Genomic DNA, 11,845 nt, shown 5'->3' with positions numbered 1-11,845 from the left:
TTTTCCAGTTCTCCTTAGCACATCCAGTCATCAGACAACGCGAAGGTCTTCTTCTCTTTGCCGACAGCCAGCCTTACCCTGCAACTGCACCTGAGAAGTGGACAGAAATCACGCAGGTTTCTGATTTGCACCAGGGTCCTCAGAGAACATGATTCTTATGAACACATAACCTGGGCGTGAGCCTGGAACCTGCTTCCCAAGTACCACTTTCCCCTACCGAAAACTGATTGTGTGTCTCACAGCACGACTGAAGAAAGTTACGCACGTACGTTGGTCGGTGTGTGAGAGGCTGTATGTGTCTATTCACACGTGTGGGCGTGTTTGACTGAGACTTTGCACGAGGATGCGTTTGTGGATTCCTGTGTGTGCTGCTAAATACGCGTCTTGGTCTCTGGGTGTCCCTGTGGCGCTTTGCAGATGCCTCTAACAGTAAACGTCATAGTTTATACACAGCAACCTTGTTGGACCCCCAACTGAAAGGAGAAAGACCTCTGTCAGTTTCATGAGGCCTCATGCAAACTTTGACCCCCAGGGCTGTCGAAATAGGCCACAGACTCCCGCTCTCCCACAGCCACGCCTTCTGACCAAAGCACAAAGTCTGGACGAGACCTCCCTCCCGGCTGTGGGTGTCAAACCTATGTGGACCTGGAGATCCTGCCACCTACCACCACATCTGATGTGCCCTTGGGGTCACTCCCAGAGCTCCCGGAAGCAAGGTAACCTCCCATGGGCGTGCTGACACCGATCTGCAGTTGCTGACAGGCAAGATGCAGCCTGGGAATTCTCAAGGGGTTAACGGACTTGGGCCCAAGTGCCTCATCTCGCCAACTAGACCAAATCACTTTCCATGACCCCGTGGGAATGCCCTCAATGGGAAGAGTTGGGCTTCAGCAACCATGACACAGGTTGGAACCCCACAGCAGAAATTAGGCCACCTTCCCGGCCACGTAAAGGAAAGCTTCCAACTGGTAGTGTTTGCGGCCCTGACCATTGAGGAAACGCTCAAACGCTGCACAGCCTCGTCCTAAGTGACCTCCTCCTGCCTGCAGGGCGACTCCACTCGACTTGAAGCCACAGACATCATGCGAACACGGAGACACTGAACAGCAGGGAAGACACACCGCAAGCCTGTCTGCTTTGATGGTGCCCACCCCACCCCATGCATCCTGGTAATTCTCCACTGCCACAGCGACACTACCGATGAACTCACAGTGATCAAAGGCACTGTCCCCGAGTACCACAGACAGACTTTCAACGGAAAAACTTTGCCACACGAGGGGACCTGGAAGCTTGAAAGGGTACAGTGGCTATCCACGTCAGTGCATCTGGCGTCGCAACAGTGCCCCCACCTCTGTCCTGCCAACGGACTGCTCCAGATAAACCTCTGGCTGTTCGCTAGCCGAGTCATGCCCCCCCCAGGAGAAGCACTTTCGCTTTACGCATTCCCAAACAAGGGAACAAAGCGGCCAAATGGGATGTTCGCATAACTAAACATCCTCCCAGGAGGCCGGCACAGACGTGTCACCATGTCGAACTTCTTTGCGTCTCGCAAGACACCCTTTGGTTGTCTTTCCTCTGGCAACGGGATCGCAACTCTACACAGGTTACCTACCTCACCTCATCCACTTGAACTGCCAAAGCCATCCCCTCCATAGGCAGCTGATGCCAGCCAATCACGCACATGTCACATCCTTGGGAAGCCGAGGCCAGCACCTCCAACCCAATTATGATAGCCTATTCCACGACATCACAAAGAACATGTCCTCATCTCTCCTTACCTTCCTGTGCGGGCCATCAGTGATCCACGCAGGTTTAATTTCAGCACTCGATCTTCTCCCCACTCCGCGATGACCCACTTGGCATCAACATTGTGCCGGGAGTTAAAGTAGAGAAGCAAACAAGGGCAGCAGCGAGGCCTAATCCATCAGCCCCTTTCCACCGATGCCCAACCGAGCTCACCCCCGCCCATTGCTCCAGCCTCACTAGGCACTCAAGAACCTCACCGTGAAAAACGCAAGAACAGGGAGGGCCACAGGCCTGGCCTGAGGTTCCAGGCACCAACCAAGGACGCTTGCTCATTTTGGCTTCCAGAATCAACCCCCAAAACGGCAGGCATGATGCGTGATCCTGGCCAAAACTCACCTCCCAACTGCAAGCTAACTGGTCCTAGACCAGCACACACTTCGACTCTTAAAACCAGCAGGAGAGCCTGCCCCCTCACATTCCCTCAACAGCCATTCAACAGGGACCCGGGATTCACAGATAACACAGCTTATGTGCAGACACGGTCAACCCTCAGAGAGGAGCCCCTCCAATACTGGAGTCCTTGGTGGTGTTTGCATACATGTCGGCAGGGGACGCTGACCCTCATTCCGAACTGTCATCTCCCCCTGAGAGAGGAAACGTGCTGAACCTCAGTTTCGATGACGAGACGGTAGAGTGTTCTCACTCATTTTGTTCAGATTTTCCAAGGAATGCATGCAAGGGTGTCATCATTGATCCAAGCACATGCTGGGACGCTGCAGCACACAACCGGGGTGTGTGCAGGGCTCTGTACAGGAGCCATGATCCTGGGCTACCCCAAAACCCTGGAAAATCCACAGCACTCAGGCCACTCGGCAAGAGGAACAATCAATCCACTCTTGCAGCCACTGGGCCCGTCTGAGGAAAACCTAATATCTAATGGCACATCATGGGGTGCTTGAATACCTACCGTCCTGAGTTATCCACGACCATGCTCGGGGACATGGGCCCGCCTCACTTTTTCCAGTTCTTCTTAGCACCTCCAGTCATCAGAGCACACGAAGGTCTTCTTGTTTGTGCCGACGGCCAGCCTTTCCCAGCAACTGCACCTGAGAAGTGGACAGAAATCACCGAGGCTTCATAAATGGACTGGTGTCCTCAGAGGACATGATCCATAAAAACATTGACCTGGCCTTGAGCTCTGAAACTGCTTCCCAAGGACCTCTATCCCTTACCGAGAATTGACTGCATGTCTGATAGTATGACTGCAGGAAGTTAGGCACATACGTTGGCCGGTGTGTGAGAGGCTACATGTGTGTGTTCATGCGTGTGGGCGTGTGTGACTGTGACTGCGCATGCGGACGTGCTTGTGGGTTTCTCTGTGTGCCGCTGAATACGCGTCTCGGTATCAGTGTGTCCCTATGGCCCTGTGAGGAGGAGTCCAAGAATAAAACAAATAGTTTATACACAGCACCCTGGTTAGACCCCTCAACTGAAAGGAGAAAGACCTCTGTCAGCTTCAAGAGGCCGCAGGCAAACTTGGACCCCCAGGGGTTGTTGAAAGAGTCCCCGGACTCCCGCTCTCCCACAACCACGCCTTCTGACCAAAACACAAAGACTCGATGAGACCTTCCTCCGGGACTTGGCTGTGACCTCGACATGCACCTCGAGACTCTGTCAGCTACCAGTATATCTGATGGGCATTTGGGATCACTCGCAGCACTTCCGGAAGCAAGGGAACTCCCATGGTCGGGCCGACACTGACCGGCAGGTGTCTACTGCCAATTTGCAGCCTGAAACCACTCAAGGGGCTAACGAACGTGGGCCCATGTGCCACTTCTCGCCAACTAGGCCTAATCACTTTCCATTGACCCGTGGGAATGCCCACCACAGGAAGTGGTGGGCTTCAGCCACCATGACCCATGTCGGATCCCCACGGCGGAAACTAGTCCACATTCCCAGCCACGTCTCAGGCAGCTCCCATCTTGAAAGTTCGCGGCCCTGACCCCTAAGGAAACGCTCAAAACCTTGAAAGCCTCGTCCTACGTGCCCTCCTCCAGCCCACAGGGCGACACGAACCTACTGGAAAACACAAACATCTTCAGAACACGGGAACACTGAACACCAGGGAAGACAGACCGCAAGCCTGTCTCCTTCGTTGATGCTGATACCACCCCATGCATCCTGGCAATTCTCCACTGCCACGGTGACACTACTGAGTAACCCACAGTGATCAAAGGCATGGTCCCCGAGGTCCACAGACAGACTTTCAACAGAAGACCTCTGCCATGCGAGGGGACTTGGAAGCCTGAAAGGGAACAGTGGCTGGCCACGGCAGCACAGCAGGCATGGCAATGGGGCCCCCATCTCTGCCCCACCAATGGACTGCTCCAGATAAACCTCTGGCTGTTCGAATGGCCTGCATGCTACACTGGCCGGTCTCGTCATTCCCCCACAGGCGAAACAGCTTTGCTTTACACATTGCCAAACAAGGGAACAAAGCGGCCAAAGGGGATATTCGCATAACTCAACTACCTCCAAGGGGGCCGGCACAGACGCCTCACCATGTCGATCTTCTCTACTTCCCGCAAGACACCCTTTGGGTGTCATTCCTTGGGCAACGGGATCGCAACTCTACACAGGTTACCTACCTCAACTCACCCACTTGAACTGCCAACGCCATCCACTCCATAGGCAGCTTATGCCAGCCCATCACGAACAAGACACATTCCTGGGAAGCCGAGACCAGTGCCTGCAACCCAATGATGACAGCCCATCCCACGACATCACACAGGACCTTTCCTCATGATACCTTACCTTTCTCTCCAGGCCAGCAGCCACCACCCAGGCTGAAATGCTTCACTCGATCCACACCCCAGTCCACGAACATCCACTTAGCGCCAACAGTGTGCCGGCAACTTCAGCAGAGGAGCTGACAGCGGCAGCACTGAGGCCTAAACCATCAGCCCCCTTCCGCCATCGCCCAACTCCAGCCCACGCCCGCCCACTGCTCCAGTCACAGCAGGCAGTCAAGAACCTCACTGCGTGAAACACAGCAACAGCGAGGGCCACAGGCCTGGCCTGAGGCTCCAGGCTCCAACCAGGGAAACTTGCTCATTTTGGCTTCTATAATCAACCTCAGAAGCAAGCAGGCACAAAGCGTGATCCTCTCCAAATATCACCTCTCCAAGCTGCAAGCTTACTGGGTCTATACCAGAAGACACTCCGACCCTGAAGACTAGCAGGAAAGCCTGCCCTCTTGCATTCCCTCAACGGCCTTTTAGCAGGCACCGGGGATTCTTAGGTGACCCAGCTTATGAGCAGACATGCTCGACCCTCAGACAGGAGCCCCTCCAATGCTGGAGCCCTTAGTGGTGTTTGCATGCCTGACAGCAGGGGACGTTGGCCCTCACTCCTAACTGTCCCGTACCCCCGAGAGAGAAAACGTGCTGGACCTCAGTTTCGAGGAGGAGACGGTAGAGCGTTCTCACTCATTTCGGTCAGATTTTCCAAGGAATGCATACAAGGGTGTCATCATCGATCCAAGAACATTGTGGGATGCTGCAGAACACAAAAGGGAAGGCCGTGGAGCTCTGCAGAGGAGCCATGACCTGCAAGTACTCCAACTGCCTGGGGAATCCACAGTCCTCAGGCCACTCAGCAAGACCAGCAATCAATCCACTCTTGCAACCATTGGGCCCATCTGTGGAAAACCTAATATCCAATGGCACATCTTAGTACGGGTGAATGCCTACCGTCCTGAGATATCCACAGCCACGCTCGGCAACGTGCACCCGCCCCACTTTTTCCAGTTCTCCTTAGCACATCCAGTCATCAGACAACGCGAAGGTCTTCTTCTCTTTGCCGACAGCCAGCCTTACCCTGCAACTGCACCTGAGAAGTGGACAGAAATCACGCAGGTTTCTGATTTGCACCAGGGTCCTCAGAGAACATGATTCTTATGAACACATAACCTGGGCGTGAGCCTGGAACCTGCTTCCCAAGTACCACTTTCCCCTACCGAAAACTGATTGTGTGTCTCACAGCACGACTGAAGAAAGTTACGCACGTACGTTGGTCGGTGTGTGAGAGGCTGTATGTGTCTATTCACACGTGTGGGCGTGTTTGACTGAGACTTTGCACGAGGATGCGTTTGTGGATTCCTGTGTGTGCTGCTAAATACGCGTCTTGGTCTCTGGGTGTCCCTGTGGCGCTTTGCAGATGCCTCTAACAGTAAACGTCATAGTTTATACACAGCAACCTTGTTGGACCCCCAACTGAAAGGAGAAAGACCTCTGTCAGTTTCATGAGGCCTCATGCAAACTTTGACCCCCAGGGCTGTCGAAATAGGCCACAGACTCCCGCTCTCCCACAGCCACGCCTTCTGACCAAAGCACAAAGTCTGGACGAGACCTCCCTCCCGGCCGTGGGTGTCAAACCTATGTGGACCTGGAGATCCTGCCACCTACCACCACATCTGATGTGCCCTTGGGGTCACTCCCAGAGCTCCCGGAAGCAAGGTAACCTCCCATGGGCGTGCTGACACCGATCTGCAGTTGCTGACAGGCAAGATGCAGCCTGGGAATTCTCAAGGGGTTAACGGACTTGGGCCCAAGTGCCTCATCTCGCCAACTAGACCAAATCACTTTCCATGACCCCGTGGGAATGCCCTCAATGGGAAGAGTTGGGCTTCAGCAACCATGACACAGGTTGGAACCCCACAGCAGAAATTAGGCCACCTTCCTGGCCACGTAAAGGAAAGCTTCCAACTGGTAGTGTTTGCGGCCCTGACCATTGAGGAAACGCTCAAACGCTGCACAGCCTCGTCCTAAGTGACCTCCTCCTGCCTGCAGGGCGACTCAACTCGACTTGAAGCCACAGACATCATGCGAACACGGAGACACTGAACAGCAGGGAAGACACACCGCAAGCCTGTCTGCTTTGATGTTGCCCACCCCACCCCATGCATCCTGGTAATTCTCCACTGCCACAGCGACACTACCGATGAACTCACAGTGATCAAAGGCACTGTCCCCGAGTACCACAGACAGACTTTCAACGGAAAAACTTTGCCACACGAGGGGACCTGGAAGCTTGAAAGGGTACAGTGGCTATCCACGTCAGTGCATCTGGCGTCGCAACAGTGCCCCCACCTCTGTCCTGCCAACGGACTGCTCCAGATAAACCTCTGGCTGTTCGCTAGCCGAGTCATGCCCCCCCCAGGAGAAGCACTTTCGCTTTACGCATTCCCAAACAAGGGAACAAAGCGGCCAAATGGGATGTTCGCATAACTAACCATCCTCCCAGGAGGCCGGCACAGACGTGTCACCATGTCGAACTTCTTTGCGTCTCGCAAGACACCCTTTGGTTGTCTTTCCTCTGGCAACGGGATCGCAACTCTACACAGGTTACCTACCTCACCTCATCCACTTGAACTGCCAAAGCCATCCCCTCCATAGGCAGCTGATGCCAGCCAATCACGCACATGTCACATCCTTGGGAAGCCGAGGCCAGCACCTGCAACCCAATTATGATAGCCTATTCCACGACATCACAAAGAACATGTCCTCATCTATCCTTACCTTCCTGTGCGGGCCATCAGTGATCCACGCAGGTTTAATTTCAGCACTCGATCTTCTGCCCACTCCGCGATGACCCACTTGGCATCAACATTGTGCCGGGAGTTAAAGTAGAGAAGCAAACAAGGGCAGCAGCGAGGCCTAATCCATCAGCCCCTTTCCACCGATGCCCAACCGAGCTCACCCCCGCCCATTGCTCCAGCCTCACTAGGCACTCAAGAACCTCACCGTGAAAAACGCAAGAACAGGGAGGGCCACAGGCCTGGCCTGAGGTTCCAGGCACCAACCAAGGACGCTTGCTCATTTTGGCTTCCAGAATCAACCCCCAAAACGGCAGGCATGATGCGTGATCCTGGCCAAAACTCTCCTCTCAACTGCAAGCTAACTGGTCCTAGACCAGCACACACTTCGACTCTTAAAACCAGCAGGAGAGCCTGCCCCCTCACATTCCGTCAACAGCCATTCAACAGGGACCCGGGATTCACAGATAACACAGCTTATGTGCAGACACGGTCAATCCTCAGACAGGAGCCCCTCCAATACTGGAGTCCTTGGTGGTGTTTGCATACATGTCGGCAGGGGACGCTGACCCTCATTCCGAACTGTCATCTCCCCCTGAGAGAGAAAACGTGCGGAACCTCAGTTTCGATGACGAGACGGTAGAGTGTTCTCACTCATTTTGTTCAGATTTTCCAAGGAATGCATGCAAGGGTGTCATCATCGATCCAAGCACATGCTGGGACGCTGCAGCACACAACCGGGGTGTGTGCAGGGCTCTGTACAGGAGCCATGATCCTGGGCTACCCCAAAACCCTGGAAAATCCACAGCACTCAGGCCACTCGGCAAGAGGAACAATCAATCCACTCTTGCAGCCACTGGGCCCGTCTGAGGAAAACCTAATATCTAATGGCACATCATGGGGTGCTTGAATACCTACCGTCCTGAGTTATCCACGACCATGCTCGGGGACATGGGCCCGCCTCACTTTTTCCAGTTCTTCTTAGCACCTCCAGTCATCAGAGCACACGAAGGTCTTCTTGTTTGTGCCGACGGCCAGCCTTTCCCAGCAACTGCACCTGAGAAGTGGACAGAAATCACCGAGGCTTTATAAATGGACTGGTGTCCTCAGAGGACATGATCCATAAAAACATTGACCTGGCCTTGAGCTCTGAAACTGCTTCCCAAGGACCTCTATCCCTTACCGAGAATTGACTGCATGTCTGATAGTATGACTGCAGGAAGTTAGGCACATACGTTGGCCGGTGTGTGAGAGGCTACATGTGTGTGTTCATGCGTGTGGGCGTGTGTGACTGTGACTGCGCATGCGGACGTGCTTGTGGGTTTCTCTGTGTGCCGCTGAATACGCGTCTCGGTATCAGTGTGTCCCTATGGCCCTGTGAGGAGGAGTCCAAGAATAAAAGAAATAGTTTATACACAGCACCCTGGTTAGACCCCCCAACTGAAAGGAGAAAGACCCCTGTCAGCTTCAAGAGGCCGCAGGCAAACTTGGACCCCCAGGGTTTGTTGAAAGAGTCCCCGGACTCCCGCTCTCCCACAACCACGCCTTCTGACCAAAACACAAAGGCTCGATGAGACCTTCCTCCGGGACTTGGCTGTGACCTCGACATGCACCTCGAGACTCTGTCAGCTACCAGTATATCTGATGGGCATTTGGGATCACTCGCAGCACTTCCGGAAGCAAGGGAACTCCCATGGTCGGGCCGACACTGACCGGCAGGTGTCTACTGCCAATTTGCAGCCTGAAACCACTCAAGGGGCTAACGAACGTGGGCCCATGTGCCACTTCTCGCCAACTAGGCCTAATCACTTTGCATTGACCCGTGGGAATGCCCACCACAGGAAGTGGTGGGCTTCAGCCACCATGACCCATGTCGGATCCCCACGGCGGAAACTAGTTCACATTCCCAGCCACGTCTCAGGCAGCTCCCATCTTGAAAGTTCGCGGCCCTGACCCCTAAGGAAACGCTCAAACCCTTGAAAGCCTCGTCCTACGTGCCCTCCTCCAGCCCACAGGGCGACACGAACCTACTGGAAAACACAAACATCTTCAGAACACGGGAACACTGAACACCAGGGAAGACAGACCGCAAGCCTGTCTCCTTCGTTGATGCTGATCCCACCCCATGCATCCTGGCAATTCTCCACTGCCACGGTGACACTACCGAGTAACCCACAGTGATCAAAGGCATGGTCCCTGAGGTCCACAGACAGACTTTCAACAGAAGACCTCTGCCATGCGAGGGGACTTGGAAGCCTGAAAGGGAACAGCGGCTGGCCACGGCAGCACAGCAGGCATGGCAATGGGGCCCCCATCTCTGCCCCACCAATGGACTGCTCCAGATAAACCTCTGGCTGTTCGAATGGCCTGCATGCTACACTGGCCGGTCTCGTCATTCCCCCACAGGCGAAAGAGCTTTGCTTTACACATTGCCAAACAAGGGAACAAAGCGTCCAAAGGGGATATTTGCATAACTCAACTACCTCCAAGGGGGCCGGCACAGACGCCTCACCATGTCGATCTTCTCTACTTCCCGCAAGACACCCTTTGGGTGTCATTCCTTGGGCAACGGGATCGCAACTCTACACAGGTTACCTACCTCAACTCACCCACTTGAACTGCCAATGCCATCCACTCCATAGGCAGCTTATGCTAGCCCATCACGAACAAGACACATTCCTGGGAAGCCGAGACCAGTGCCTGCAACCCAATGATGACAGCCCATCCCACGACATCACACAGGACCTTTCCTCATGATACCTTACCTTTCTCTCCAGGCCAGCAGCCACCACCCAGGCTGAAATGCTTCACTCTATCCACACCCCAGTCCACGAACATCCACTTAGCGACAACAGTGTGCCGGCAACTTCAGCAGAGGAGCTGACAGCGGCATCACTGAGGCCTAAACCATCAGCCCCCTTCCGCCATCGCCCAACTCCAGCCCACGCCCGCCCACTGCTCCAGCCACACCAGGCAACCAAGAACCTCACCACGTGAAACACAACAACAGAGAGGGCCACAGGCCTGGCCTGAGGCTCCAGGCTCCAACCAGGGAAACTTGCTCATTTTGGCTTCCATAATCAACCTCAGAAGCGGCATGCACAAAGCGTGATCCTCTCCAAATATCACCTCTCCAAGCTGCAAGCTTACTGGGTCTATACCAGAAGACACTCCGACCCTGAAGACTAGCAGGAAAGCCTGCCCTCTTGCATTCCCTCAACGGCCTTTTAGCACGCACCGGGGATACTTAGGCGACCCGGCTTATGGGCAGACATGCTCGACCCTCAGACAGGAGCCCCTCCAATGCTGGAGCCCTTAGTGGTGTTTGCATGCCTGACAGCAGGGGACGTTGGCCCTCACTCCTAACTGTCCCGTACCCCCGAGAGAGGAAACGTGCTGGTCCTCAGTTTCGAGGAGGAGACGGTAGAGCGTTCTCACTCATTTCGGTCAGATTTTCCAAGGAATGCATACAAGGGTGTCATCATCGATCCAAGCACATGCTGGGATGCTGCAGAACACAAAAGGGAAGGCCGTGGAGCTCTGCAGAGGAGCCATGACCTGGAAGTACTCCAAATGCCTGGGGAATCCACAGTCCTCAGGCCACTCAGCAAGACCAGCATTCAATCCACTGTTGCAACCATTGGGCCCATCTGTGGAAAACCTAATATTCAATGGCACATCTTAGTACGGGTGAATGCCTACCGTCCTGAGATATCCACAGCCACGCTCGGCAACGTGCACCCGCCCCACTTTTTCCAGTTCTCCTTAGCACATCCAGTCATCAGACAACGCGAAGGTCTTCTTCTCTTTGCCGACAGCCAGCCTTACCCTGCAACTGCACCTGAGAAGTGGACAGAAATCACGCAGGTTTCCGATTTGCACCAGGGTCCTCAGAGAACATGATTCTTATGAACACATAACCTGGGCGTGAGCCTGGAACCTGCTTCCCAAGTACCACTTTCCCCTACCGAAAACTGATTGTGTGTATCACAGCACGACTGAAGAAAGTTACGCACGTACGTTGGTCGGTGTGTGAGAGGCTGTATGTGTCTATTCACACGTGTGGGCGTGTGTGACGAGAACTTTGCACGAGGATGCGTTTGTGGATTCCTGTGTGTGCTGCTAAATACGCGTCTTGGTCTCTGGGTGTCCCTGTAGCGCTTTGCAGATGCCTCTAACAGTAAACGTCATAGTTTATGCACAGCACCCTGGTTGGACCCCCAACTGAAAGGAGAAAGACCTCTGTCAGTTTCATAAGGCCGCATGCAAACTTTGACCCCCAGGGCTGTCGAAATAGGCCACAGACTCCCACTCGCCCACAGCCAAGCCTTCTGACCAAAGCACAAAGTCTGGACGAGACCTCCCTACCGGACGTGGGTGTCAAACCTATGTGGACCTGGAGATCCTGCCACCTACCACCACATCTGATGTGCCCTTGGGGTCACTCCCAGAGCTCCCGGAAGCAAGGTAACCTCCCATGGGCGTGCTGACACCGATCTGCAG

The 11,845-nt window shown here is 54.4% G+C and overlaps 4 non-coding genes across 4 annotated transcripts; all 4 read right to left on the bottom strand.

The window, feature by feature from the left end:
• Nucleotides 1-2,409: 2,409 nt before the first annotated feature.
• Nucleotides 2,410-2,502, bottom strand: LOC137754534 (small nucleolar RNA SNORD116). The gene has a single exon (XR_011071872.1). It is a non-coding gene; the product is annotated as a small nucleolar RNA SNORD116 (small nucleolar RNA).
• Nucleotides 2,503-5,194: 2,692 nt separating this feature from the next.
• Nucleotides 5,195-5,287, bottom strand: LOC137776832 (small nucleolar RNA SNORD116). Its single transcript, XR_011076332.1, has one exon. It is a non-coding gene; the product is annotated as a small nucleolar RNA SNORD116 (small nucleolar RNA).
• Nucleotides 5,288-7,956: 2,669 nt separating this feature from the next.
• On the bottom strand, nt 7,957-8,049 carry LOC137754363 (small nucleolar RNA SNORD116). The gene has a single exon (XR_011071832.1). It is a non-coding gene; the product is annotated as a small nucleolar RNA SNORD116 (small nucleolar RNA).
• A 2,691-nt stretch (nt 8,050-10,740) lies between these two features.
• Nucleotides 10,741-10,833, bottom strand: LOC137750195 (small nucleolar RNA SNORD116). The gene has a single exon (XR_011070392.1). It is a non-coding gene; the product is annotated as a small nucleolar RNA SNORD116 (small nucleolar RNA).
• Nucleotides 10,834-11,845: the final 1,012 nt, after the last annotated feature.

Source organism: Eschrichtius robustus, chromosome 1 (assembly GCF_028021215.1).
Source record: "Eschrichtius robustus isolate mEscRob2 chromosome 1, mEscRob2.pri, whole genome shotgun sequence".
Taxonomy (NCBI): domain Eukaryota; kingdom Metazoa; phylum Chordata; class Mammalia; order Artiodactyla; family Eschrichtiidae; genus Eschrichtius; species Eschrichtius robustus.
Note: the sequence above shows the minus strand (reverse complement) of the source record. Positions and strands in the feature narration are given on the sequence as shown.